This window comes from Telopea speciosissima, chromosome 8, assembly GCF_018873765.1.
Source record: "Telopea speciosissima isolate NSW1024214 ecotype Mountain lineage chromosome 8, Tspe_v1, whole genome shotgun sequence".
In the NCBI taxonomy this organism is placed as follows: domain Eukaryota; kingdom Viridiplantae; phylum Streptophyta; class Magnoliopsida; order Proteales; family Proteaceae; genus Telopea; species Telopea speciosissima.
The window spans coordinates 30,982,924-30,997,410 of NC_057923.1; positions in this window are offsets into that span (position 1 = coordinate 30,982,924).

A 14,487-nucleotide genomic window follows, 5' to 3' on the forward strand; every position below is an offset into this window, starting at 1 on the left:
CATTGCTTTCATGGCTAGCTAAACCTCTCCTCTTGGGAGTGGGTGAAAACATGAGAGAAGGAAGAATTGATGACTAGCATTATTTATGTGATTAATGAACATGATCAATATTGGACTTACAATGGATGACCGTCCACAGCTTGTATGTCATTCCAAGGGGAACTATATACATGTTCGTTAGCCGTATCTATTGTGACACCATTATGTTAATGTATTTTTTTGTTTACGTTGTATGTTTTATGAGCACTATTTTCATAGGATATGTTAGCCGTATATGAGCCGTGCTGCATATCTTATAGACCTAGGCTGTATGCATGCTTTGCCATAATATGCTGGTTTAATAAAAAATATTAAAAAAAAAAAAAAAACAAAAGAGCTTTGAGGGGTGCCCTAATTTTGGATTGTGGCTTTTGTATGCTTGTTTGGGTGAGGAATTCAAAGAACCGGATAGAACGAGTTAAGATTCCAACCATGGTTGAGGAAGGAGAGAGGCAACCTATGACCCTTAGGGACCGCTTTTATCCCGTATGAGCTACACAACCCTCATGCATTCGCTTACCCGCCGCCCAAGGAAACAATTATGAGCTTAAATCTAATTTTATTAGTATATTGCCCCACTTTCATGGGGTAGCTAATGAAGATGCATATCTATTTCTTAGGGAGTTTGAGTAGGTATGTGTGCTCATTAAGATGCAATAATTGACTGATGATGCGGTTAAGTTGAGATTCATCCCCTTTGCACTTAAGGATCAAGCTAAAAAGTGGCTCTATGGTTTGCCTAAAGACTCAATAACTTCATGGGATCAATTTACAGTTGTCTTTCTAAAGAAGTTCTTTCCCTTGCATAAGACCAATAGGATTAGGAATGACATTCTGCAGTTCAGACACAGACCAAACGAATCCTTCTCCAAATTCATGGAGAGATTCAACAACCTTCTTCAAGAGTGTCCTCACCATGGCCTAGATACTTGGCATCTGTGCCAAATCATTTATGAGAGTATAGATTATCAAACCAAGCAGTTGGTGGAATCCATGTGCCCAACTGGATTCATATCATTCACCGATGAAAATCAAGCTTGGGAGTTTTTTGTTGACTTAGCGGACAAGACCAGAGAGTGGGAATCCACTTAAGAAAATGAAAACTCTGGTAAGGGATTTTTGGTAGAGGAAACTATAGCCAAAGAGGCTCAGATGGATAGTCTCATTAGAAGACTGGAAGCCATAGTGACCAAGGGACCTTCCCCGATAAATCAGGTTTGTCAGACCACCCCTTTGTGTAGTGGATACCAATCCTCATCACATGTGATGGATGAGAGCCCTAATAGGTCTAGTGGGCATGGAAGCTATGAGAGTGTGCATGTAATGAACAATCCTTATAGTGGAACCTATAATCCTGGGTGGAGAAATCACCCTAACTTCTCATGGAACCAAGATCCCAATCAAGTTGGTTCATCTACATTCCAACCTCCAATCCAAGGTTAGTTCGCTCCCCAGCAGACTAACCCTAGATTTGTCTCCCCTCCCAATAATCTCCGACCCACACTACCAACCCCAATGATGAATCAGCAACCACCTGAATTTTTGAAAAATAGTGATGAGTCTACCAGGATAAATTTCCTTCAGAAGAGTATGGAGCCTCTCATGAGCACATTCATGATTAGCCAACATAACATGGAGTGGCAAATCTCTCAACTGGCCAATACTCTCCATGAAGGGGAAAAGGATAAGATGTCGAGTCAACCAAATCTGAACCCTAGGACCTCTATGCCCCATCCACCTCATACTCAGCTGAACTCTATCCATCAGAGTCCACACCACTCAGAACCCTCTAGTCAATGTAATGCCATATATGCTCTAAGGAGTGGACTTGAGTACTAACAAGAGGTTCCAATTCAACTAACTCCTTTAACTTCTAAACCTCCGATTGATGTTGTGAATGTTCCCTATCCACCACCCATTGTAAGTGCCCCACATAACCCTCCCATAGTTGTGAATGACCAGCCTCCTGTCCAAGGTTCGTCTGATGAACCTATAGTGGTTAATGAAGCGAAACATGAAGAGCCACCTAAGAAGACTTATGTCCCTAAGGCTCCATTTCCCGATAGTCTTAAAAGCAACAAGAAGGATGCAATAACTGAAAAAGTTTTAAATGTCTTAAAAAATGTGCAAGTTAACATCCCTCTTTTAGATGCTATTTCTCAGGTACCTACCTATGCAAAAGTCCTCAAGGACTTGTGTACTCAGAAAAGGAAAATCAATGTACGAAAGCCTTCCTGACTGCCAATGTGAGATTAGTTCTGTCGCAACAGATAGTGGCTAAGTATAAGGACCCTGGTTGCCCAACTATCTCATGTATGATTGGTAACACTAGAATTGACCATGCCCTTCTTGATCTAGGAGCTAGTGTCAATTTATTGTCATATTCAGTGTACCAACAATTAGGGTTAGGAGACCTTAAGCCAACATCTATCACATTACAATTGGTAGATAGATCAGTCAAGACCCCCAAGGGAGTAATTGAGGATGTGTTATTAAAGGTTGGAGAATTTCTTTTTTTTGTGGATTTCATAGTCCTAGATACCCAACCTATGACCAATATCAAAGGCCAAATCCCAATTATCCTTGGTCGATCTTTCTTAGCTACTAGCAATGCTCTGATCAATTGTAGAAATGGTCTGATGAGGCTGTCTTTTGGGAATGCATATCGTGATTTTAATGTCTTTAGATTAGAAAAGCAACCATACTTAGATGAAGACGTGCATCTAATTTTTGAACCACCTGATTTGGTTGCAACTACTCTTAACACAGGTATCAATCAATGTCTAGAGGACTTGCCTCAATCCAAGTATGGGGGAGAGCCTTCTAAATTATGGACCAAGCCACCACCTGTTGAGCCAGATGGTAATCTGTCTACTTCTCTTCCTAAGTCACCACCAGTGGAACCGACTGAAAAGGAACAAGAGGTGCTGTCCCAACAATACAATGGGGGCATTATAATATTTGATTCAGGTAAGGGTACAAACTCTACAATCTCTAGCACATCTCTTAATTCCTCTCTCATGCCACTTTCTTCACCACATTCTTCCGAGGTCATGGATTTCCATGCACCTCCTTATTTTGAGCCACCATGATCATATCTGGTACTCCCCCTCTTCTTTGTCCTTGTTTTTATTTTTTTTCTCATGCATTGAGGACACTGCATCATTTAAGTATGGGGGGATTTTATCCATTTGTAGTCTGTACTGCGGTTCGAGAGCGAGTATGTAGCCTCTTTAGTTTACTTTTTTAAAAGACTTTGAGAGCATCCAAAATACCCTATACTTTGAAGTAATAAAAAATTCCACACTGAGGAGGAAATTGGAATATACCGATCAAAGAGATTTTAAATTCTTTGAAAGTACACTATCTACTGAGAGAGCCGATTTTGTTAGTCATCCTGTTTGCACGAGTTTTGATTAGGTGCTAAGATTGAACCATAATACACTAGCATGATATAGTTGATTGCCAAGAAAAAAAAATTATTTGCTCTTTGATCCAGTCTTGGCTTGTAGTCTATTTGGTTTGAGTAAGTAAGCCCGAGGAGTGTTTTACACCTAATTCCTTAAAGCCGTCTGGTTTGAGAGTAATTGGCCTAAAGCTTGCTACAAAAGCCACCTAGAAAGCTTAAGAAGTCAAGACATTGTACGGATTGGAGTAATGTGTGCTGAAAAAAAAAAAAAAAAAGAAGTTTGAACTCATACTGCATCAATGTCTAAAGCCACAATGTGGCAATCAAATGATATATGCACTGAGAATCTATTCCAACACTACTTAGTAACTTGGGTGTCTGGTGCAAGCCCTGCATGTCATTCAAGCCAATTATAGTGGAGGGACATTTGAGTTCAATACTTGAAAAAATATGGCAAGTAAAATCAAAGTGAAATTGAAATTGTGCATGTGTTTAAAGGTTCTACCAAGGTTCCGAGCTGAAATCTTTTATAGCCTAGATGACCTACTTGATCTAATCTCAAGGAAAAACAGTGTGACTCACCTTACCCCAAACCTTCCTAAGTTAGATGTATGACAATTTTCCAACTCAGAGTGGGATAATAAAGTTCAAGTGTGGGGGAATATCTAGAAAATCTCAAAGTAAATTATCTTGGGGCTGCATTCTTTATCTTGGCCATAGTATGGATTTATAAATTGAATTTTGTGTGTATATTCCCTGCAAACACTCACGAGACACAACTCGTCCATTAGGGGTAACTTAGGAGTTTAAAGGCTTGTTGCACGTGCTAAGTGCAATCGTGATTCCTACGAAAGTGAGTTAGGATTTTTGTATTTAGGATAGTTTTTGTTTTGTTTACTTGAGGACAAGCAAAGTTCAAGTGTGGGGGAATCTGATGAGCACATTTATGTGTGAAATCTTAGGGTATAAAGCATTCATTTTACCACATTGAATAGTGCTACATACGTACTTTTTGTCATTTTTCAGGTTTAGGGACATTTGGTCAAAGTGGAGAATACATGTCTAATTGGACCGCCAAAACGCCAGGTTACAAGGTTGAAGAATTCAGCCGGGTTAGCTTTCCAATGCGCAATGCCGAAAGTCACTTGATTAGAGTCGATTCGAGTTTAGAAGAAGAAGAAGAGAGAAAAATCAAGCATAGGGGCATAACGATAATTTTGGAGAATCAAAAATCTTTCAGAAGATATCGAATATTGGGCTCATATCGTCTGAAATTTAAAATGATGCAACTTTAATTCTCGGGTTAGTTCCATATGGACCCAGGATAAAAAGATATAGCCCAAGAACGATTCTTAGTAAAGTTAGAATTTAGGATAAAAAAAATATAATAAAAAAAAAAAGAAGAATCTCTTTTCTCTCCAACCTCTCTCCTAAATTCTCTCAGATTTTATCTCTTCTCTCTCCCACTTCTTCTATAATTCTCTTTCTCCTATCTCCTTCCCATCTTTTTTTTACGAGCTCTCTCTCTCCCCCATATATAACATCCATCATGACCGCACTCTAGCCTCTCTCTCACCCTTCAGTCCTTCGTTTTCTTTTCTGTTTTAATTTCCTATTTTAGATTGAAAATAGCAGCAGCAGTGTTGTTCCTCTTTCTTATACCCGATCTCTCATCCTCTTCTTTTTATTTTTCAGTTTTTAGATCTTATGTAATTAGGTTATCACATGTAATTTTTAGAATCATTGTTAAGATAATTTTTGTTTCCCCATCCCTTTGATCAGGTGTATAATTTTCATTATACACTTTGGTAATTTGTTCTTCAATATTGGATGCAGCTTCAAGTGATGGAATTCAAGTGACTGAATCATCTTCATTAGAGTTATTTGAATCAGCAAAGTTTTTCTTCTTATAAATTTTAGTTTTTGTAATTTCTATGTCTTTTTCTCCATCAATCCTTCCTTCCCTCTTCATTGCTTTCATGGCTAGCTAAACCTCTCCTCTTGGAAGTGGGTGAAAACATGAGAGAAGGAAGAATTGATTGCTAGCATTATTTATGTGATTAATGAACATGATCAATATTGGACTTACAATGGATGACCGTCCACAGCTTGTATGTCATTCCAAGGGGAACTATATACATGTTCGTTAGCCGTATCCATTGTGACACCATTATGTTAATGTATTTTTTTGTTTACGTTGTATGTTTTATGAGCACTATTTTCATAGGATATGTTAGCCGTATATGAGCCGTGCTGCATATCTTATAGACCTAGGCTGTATGCATGCTTTGCCCTAATATGCTAGTCATTGATCTGCCCTAATTCTCATGATGGAACCCATTCCCAAGTGACTTTCTTGCTTTTAATTCATCCATTCCCTTAGCGGTTGCCCTAGTTTCTATTTTTAATTTGTTATCTTTGGTAATTTAGCTGCTTCTATATTTGCTAGTTTTCATAATTGGTAGTTTCCATATATAGGTTGTTTCCATATTTGGTAAGTTCTACACTTCGCGTTAATTAAAAGTGAAAATTTATTCAAGGTTGACCACCTCGTGTTCGACCCATAGCTACGATTGACCCGTACGCTTGCGATATTATTTTAAACTCAAACAACAGCCCTCCTTGACCTTTCTGCCCAAGCCTTATCTTGTTCAGCTACATTAGATGTTGTAGTTGAATTTTGAGAAGACCTTGTTACCCTCTGAGAGAGAGTTGGCTCTTCATTCATGCTCTTCCTCTAAAAATTGCATCACCAAGAGATAAGAGACTAGAAAATAAACAAAACCTAATCTAGTACTTACACAATATAATGAAAATCAAACATTTGAGGTTTTAAATAAGTACCTTGACACCACTTCTTTGAGAAGAGGATGACCATTTTCCTTTACCCTTAATTGGACCTCCTTTGCATGTCCTCCTATTGTGACCATATTCTTTGCATTTGTCACACCTGATATCAGAAGACTTCATCTTGTTATTTTCTTTAGGTGGCTCATTAGCTTCTCTCTTTCTATTTTTATTAGGTCTACCAATTAACCTCTTCAAAACAGGAGGAAGCAAGGCAGTGTCAGCTAAATTCTTCACATAGATAGTGGATGAATCTTCTCACCATTAGCCATGAGATACCTCTCTGTAGTTAGATATGAATCACAATAATCCAACACTCCTACCCTGGTCCAATTACTAGTAGAGCCAACATGCTTACATGGCAATCCAGTTGCTATCCAGACTCTGCATTCACAGCTCTTGTTTCTTAGGTTAACCACATTACTATTCAGACCATCTTGCACCTCAAATTCTTTTGCTCCAGCATACCTAGATGACAACACGTGACATCTTTCTGCAACACATCAAGCTTCTTTTTCATTATGGGAGTTAACACATCTTCATAGCTGCAATCATTTGCATATCTTTTCTGAAACCTACCTATCAATTTTAATCTAATTTGATTAACTAAGATAAGTATTGACTTGATTCTGAAGGGTCCAACCCACTGATTGAATGATTCTGTCATATTATTGGTAATGTGATCACTCTTAGCTCTGTGATCAAAAGCATGTCTTACCCACATATAGATAGGAGTCTTCATCAACTACTCATATGCTTCTAGCTTCTCCTCTCTCGGGGCATTCATAGCCCTTTGAAAATCCATAGCATTATATGATTTACTTGCTCTCCAGAAATATCCCCTCAATGCAAGCCCACCTCCAAACTATTCCTTGAAATTATTATATAGATGTTTGCTACAGTGTCTATGATGTGCTACTGGGAACTTGATTCCAATTGCTTCAATCAGACCCTACAAATCAAAATAAAAAACAACAAATTATAAACTAATTTTTTGAATAAAAATGAAACTCAAAATACAATAGATTACAAACTATTATTAGGGGAAAGTTTTCATACTCGGCTGTGTAAGCCGTGTATGTGAGAGAGTTTCTCACAAAGAGTTGGAAAAGTCATAAATCTCCACCCATTAATTAATGCTTTGAAACTCCCACCCTCTCACATACATGGTTTACACAACCGTGTATGAAAACTTTTCCCCTATTATTATATAGATAATAACTAAACTGACAACTTACTTTTTGTTTGTCTGTCATGAATGTATATGGTTCCCCAGTAGGTGTGACTATCCCAATGCATCTAAGTAAGTGATGAAGAAAGAATAACCTACTATCTTTACACTCTGTTTCAACCACACCATATGCAAGGGGAAACATTTCATTGTTCCCATCAATTGTAATTTCTGAAACCAATACTCCACCATATACTCCCTTTAGATGACTGCCATCAAGGCCAATGAATGGCCTACATCCCTTCAAGAAGCCTTGCTTACATGCATCAAACCATATAAACAGTCGCTTGAATTGTGGATTTATTATTATCACTCCATGCTGCTCTTGTCCATATCTATTCGTATTTTGGTATTGAATCACAAATTCTGTCCCAGGGTTTTTTTTTCCTTAACCAAAAGCCCATAATTTTCTAATTTCTTGTATGCCCTTGTATGACTGCCATCGGTTTCTTCATTGACAATACATTTAGCCCTATACAATTTAGTCTTGTTAGCTTTCACACCATACTTTTTTGTTAAATAGTCTTCCATTACATTGATGTTCATATGTGGATCTGCCCTAACATTGGAAGTCAATTTCTTTACTATCCATGCTGCATTTATACCCTCCTTTTTAATACTAAACCTTTGACATGTGTGATTGGGATTAAGTGTCTTGATTATAAAGGTAATCCCATCACTGTTAGGTGAAGCATGAATCCTCCACGGACAACCTCTCCCACTGCAAATTCTAGTGACTCTGTTCTTTTCATTTTTCTTCTTCAAAACCTAAATTCCTTATTGAATTTCATAGTCCATCAACACCTCTCTAAACTTATTAACATTTATAAACTCTTCACCAACACTCAGTACAATGTGTTGGTCTACAACACCATCTACGTCAAACATTTCCTTTCCCTTTTTAGACTCACATTCTGTACTTGTTGTTTCATTACTTTTCTGCACTCTTATGTCCTTATTTCCTTCTTCTTCAAATCCTAAATCATCTTCACTTGTACTATCAGACATTTCATCTGATTCTCCTGCCAAGTAATCATCATCCAATGTGTCAGTATCTTCCACTTCATCTCCTCCTTTTTCACTGTCATGTACATTACTTGGTGTAGGAACATCTTGCTCAATGGTAGTAGAAGGTGTGCTAGAAGTCCTAATAAAGACACCACCTCTGCCTACACATCTACTTGATATACCAACCTCTTCAAAAGCCATACCAATTGTAATGACCCCGATCCAAGGACCAGGTGGGGCCCATGACACCAGAGTCCAGTCAGGATCGCACAGGAAAACATTCGGTTAAGCATTCAATATAATCAAAGTGCCTAAAATTAGAGACATAATAGTAAGCGGAAGATAACGATTTAAAACTTAAAACATGGTACTGATGGCTCTAACGTCTACAATCCATACTCTCCAAGGAGAGGAACAGAACTTCAAAATAATTACAGTCATCCGGATTCAAGATCCTCCTTCAAAATAAATATCCTTTACGACAACAGAGTTCTATCTATTTCAAAGTAATAGACTCAAAAAAATGATCCTTAGATCATCAGTCTTCATCTTACTCGACGATAGCAATGCCCTTGCCCTTATTCATACCTGTCTTATCTGTAAAAAGATTATCATTCTAGGAATGAGCTATCGCCCAGTAAGAAATGACATTGCCAATCATGCTTACAATATACATGCAATTAAAATTTCATTTTTCTATCCATAAGCATGGTATCATTTCTTATCATTTAAATAATAATCATTCAATCAGTTAATTTCCATAAATCTTTCAATCATTTATCTACCGGTAACATTTCATTCATTTTATCATTTTTTATTTCATTTCACTCTTAGATCTTCATCCAGTATATCTTCGTCGTACTACTGAAGTAGCTCTAGTTATAAACCACTAGAATGGGTTCAGTCGTACCATCGAAATGGCTCTAGTTACAAACCACTGGAATGGGTTCAGTGATGGCCTCAACACCCAACTTCATAGGCACTTCATGAGCACCGGCTAGTATGTTGGCCGTGCCCGTCGGAACTTAACTTTCTTTTCATTTTCATTCTTTGTTAATCATTTTCAGTCATCATTCATAGAATCTTGTACAATTTACATTCCCAGTAATAACCATAAGATCATTCAACATTCAAGCATATGGAGACCTAACATAGTCATATCAAGGAATCTTTACTAAATATCACCATAAACATTGCATAAACATATATGTGTTCATTCTACAATATTAACCATCAATTAACAATGCTTCCTTCCCAACACTTTTGCGTTCTGATCGTCCAATTAGTGTCGGCCTTTTGAGGGTCCTTGTTCTTCAAATAAAAACACTAAAACTTAGGGTTCGTATCTCAGATCCTCAACAAGCTCAAAATCCATTCAATCCAAGATAGGTTCTAATGGAAATCATCAATTGTAAACTTCTATTATGTCACTATTTTACCTATAGTGATATAAAAATACAAAATAAACACTTCAAGTGCTTAATATTGAACAAGGTCAGTGGCTAATGAAAGCTAACATCCATGTATTTATTTCATAATAAGACCATACATCTTGAAACCCCTCCTAACATAAAGTTTCAAATATTTCAAAAACACCCTTTTGACTATTACATAATTGGGGTCACCAACTTGTAAAAATTATAAATCTATTATCCAGAATTCAAATGTCCTCAATATTTCTGGAGGATTTATAATACTGATTAAAGTTCATTCAGTCCAAAAATTAGATTAAAATTCAGGGTATAAGTACCTCAAATATATCTCTCAATCTCGGGTACAGAAAACTACCCTAATAGTGACCTGTCTGTGAGAACGAATTTATAAACATATCAAATGAATTTATTTCTTAATGAAATTTTCAGGAGATCATATTAACATATATATATACTCCCAATAATTATTTAAGATCATAAATCGATCCCTAACTATGGTAGATAACATGAACAATCTTGGGCTACTGTTCTGTCCAACCCAGAAATTTCAGAAACAAGAAAAATCAGTTACTTGTTCTCTCATCACCTCTTGTATCCGAATTTTCCATGCTTTAATACCATGATTTAAATTTAGAAAAACATCAATATAACATGAATAATGTATGCTTTAATCCATATAAAATTCATAATGTATCCTCAAGCATCAAAACCCTATTCTTCCATCCCATTTATGAAATCTTCTCTCAAGACAAAATTCAAAATTCAAGGATGGGAAACCTACCTTGTTGAAGAACCAAGTCTTGATCCTAGCTTTGGCCCTTCACTCCACCATATTCTAAGCTCCAATATTCAACTTCACCTTGGAAATCTTCTCACAAAACTCGGGAATTTGGACACTTAAATCCCAAAAGGACTCACTCCCCCCTTCCATGATTTTCCTTCCCTCTCTTTTCTTTTCTTGTTTTTCTTTCTCTTCTCTCTTTCTTAGAATAACTCTCCCTCTTTCTTAAAATGACTCCTTCTCTTTCTTAGATTTATCTCACTTGAAATCTCCCTTTTGCCTCTCCATTATCTTCTTCTTTCCTATTATATCCCCTCATTAATTTATATCTTACTTGGAATCTCTCTTATGCCCTTCCATTATCTTCTTCTTTCCTATTAAACCCTCACTTAAACTCTTCTTTTCCTTTTGTTCACAACCTATAGTGAATTAGTATTTGAAATCTTTCTAGTGAGTTTCCTATAATATCATTGTTTTCCTATTTCACTGAACCAAAAAGTAAATCACAAAGAACCAACATGAACCAAATAGTAAACTATAAATCAAATAGTGAACCAAACATATCTTTTATACACTTTAAATTATAAACCATAGTATATAAAAATTTACCATAGTGTACAAAATCAATACATAGGCTATATACATAGATCAAGGGTTATAAAATTATATAAATACCCTTACATGGCTATACATGACCAATAATCATACTCATGCTTATAATTCATTATAAAACAAGCAAAAATCATAATTACATGAAATCTTACCATAATTAACAATATCACATGAAAATCGATTTTCTACCATCCAGTCCAGTTATATAAAAAATAAGACAGTAAATCAAAATTAAAATAAAATTCTTGGGTCAGGGTATTACATCCTCCCCTCCTTATAAAAATTTTGTCCTCGAAATTGACATACCTTGATAACCAAATAACTAGGGATACTCATCTCGTAAAATTTTATCCTTCCGATCTAGAATCTTCATAGGTTCTTCCACGTATGATAGATCTTCCTTCAATTGTAACGGTTGGTAATCCTAAACATGAGATGAATCACCAACGTACCTCTTTAGCATTGACACATGGAAAACATTGTGGACATTGGACAATTCCGGTGGTAAGGCAAACTTGTAAGCCACTGGTCCAACTCTTTCAAGAATCTCAAAGGATCCTACATACCCCGGACTCAACTTTCCTTTCTTGCCGAACCTCATAACTCCCTTCATTAGTGCAACTTTCAGAAACACCTTATCCCCTTCCTCAAATTCTAAAGACCTCCTTCTCACATCTGCATAGCTTTTCTGCCGGCTGAGGGCATTCTTTATTCCCTATAATCTATGCACATCCTCATGGTACCATCCTTCTTCTTGACAAATAGGATTGGAGCTCCCCATGGCGAAACACTAGGCCGTATGAAACCCTTGTCTAACAACTCTTCCAATTGATTCTTCAATTCTTTTAGTTCTACTGGAGCCATCCGGTGCGATGCTTTGGATATTGGCGTCGTACCAAGAACCAACTCAATAGCAAATTCCATATCTCTTTCGGGTGGCAATTTTACCAAATCCTCCAAAAACACGTTCGAAAAATCCCTCACAATAGGTACATTAGTTAAAAATGATCCCTTTACTTCAGTGTCAACAACTGAAGCTTAAAACCCTTGGCATCCTTGCCTCAGCAACTTCTGGGCTTGCATCACCGAAATTATCACCGATGGTAGAGTTCCTATCATCATCCCAAAAAATTCAAACTTTGGTTCATTCACAGGTCTTACGACCACTCTCTTTACAAAACAATGAACACTAGCATGATATGCTGTTAGCCAATCCATTCCAAGTATAACATTAAAATCCTTCATTTCTAACAGAATTAAGTCTGCAGTCAGTTTTCTATCCATAATATCTACATCACATGCTTCACAAATTAATTCTGTCTCTATCATTCCTCTAAAAGGTGTAAACACACACAACCGGTAATTCAAAACTTTAGGCACAACATTCAATTTAGTAGCAAAGGTACTCAATACAAAACTATGAGTGGATCCCGAATCAAATGGGACATAAGTAGGTATTCCAGAGATTTTTAGCATACCTGCCACAACAGAGGGAGACGCCTCTGCATCCTTCTTAGTCATTGTGAAAACCCTACCAGAGGCTCTTGGCTTCTGATTTCCTTGAGTGTCCTTTTTGTTCTGGGTATTTTGATTGGCTTACCCTCCTTGGGGGTTTTGCTTTGGCTGCTCCTTCAGAGTTGGACAATTCCTTGCAAGATGTCCAGGTTCCTTACACGTGAAGCAAGTGAATGTTCCTACCAAACAATCACCCTTGTGGTTCTTACCATACTTCTTGCAGTCAACATTTCCTTGGGGCTTTTTCTTGTGGAATTTCTTCCAATTGTCCTTGTTTGGTGTAGGGGTAGCAAAACTCTTCTTGAACTTTTTCTTTGGTTCAACTTCTTCATCCTTTGTTGCATTCTTCTCCACAGCCTCATAAATTTGAGATTTGTGGACTACTTCAGCATATGTCTTTAGTTGCATGGGAGAGATACTCTTCTAGATCTTCACCCTTAAACCTTGCTCGAGCTATCAAGCCTTCATCTCCTCCGTACTCACCATATGTGGTGTGTACCTAGATAGTTCCTCAAACTTCCACTCATACATCATCACTGTTTGGCTTCCTTGAGTTAAATGCATGAACTCAAAGATCTTCTTTTGCTTTACACAAAGTGGGAAATACTTATCATCAAAAGCCGCCTTGAATCCATCCCAGGTGATTTTCCTATCACCTGCTTCTAATATGGGCTTAGTCATTTTTCACAACTGATCCGCTTCTCCTTGAAGCATAAAGGTGGCACACATAACCTTCTGTGCATCAGTGCACCTGATCACTTCATAAACCTTCTCTAAGTCACTAATCCACTCTGTGGAAATAGCTGGATCAACATTTGTTCCCTTGGAAGCTACCGAATGGAGCTTCTTAAAATCCTTAAGGACATGCTTATCCTCAGTCTCAGTCACTTCCCTTCTGCCGCCACTACCAACAGTTGGTGTAGCTTGAGCAGTCACCTCTACCCGATTAGTTTGGGTCTGTAATGCCCCCATAAGGTTGCCAATAGCATCTAGTACTTGTTCCATCTAAGTTTTCCCTTCATTCATTGGTGTTGCAGGGCTCTCTTAGGGCACTTCAGTCTGGCCTCTACCTCTTCTTCTCTTGGGTGCCATTACCAGGTCACCAAAAACATTGATTCAATCAATTCCTCATCCATAAAAGGACTATCCATTCAATATCATCCATCATTCTATAAAGTTCATTTACATTGACAATCAATTCCATCTAGTTCTCATTCAATTCAGTTCTGTTCAGTTAGCATTCCTATGCCATCAGACCACTAGTCTATAGAATCTATCTAAACCTATTGCTCTGATACCAAGACTGTAATGACCCCGATCCAAGGACCAGGTGGGGCCCATGACACCAGAGTCCAGTCGGGACAGCACAGGAAAACATTCGGTCAAGCATTCAATATAATCAAAGTGCATAAAATTAAAGACATAATAGTAAGTGGAAGATAACGATTTAAAACTTAAAACATGGTACTGATGGCTCTAACGTCTACAATCCATACTCTCCAAGGAGAGGAATAGAACTTCAAAATAATTACAGTCATCCGGATTCATGATCCTCCTTCAAAATAAATATCCTTTACGACAACAGAGTTCTATCTATTTCAAAGTAATAGAC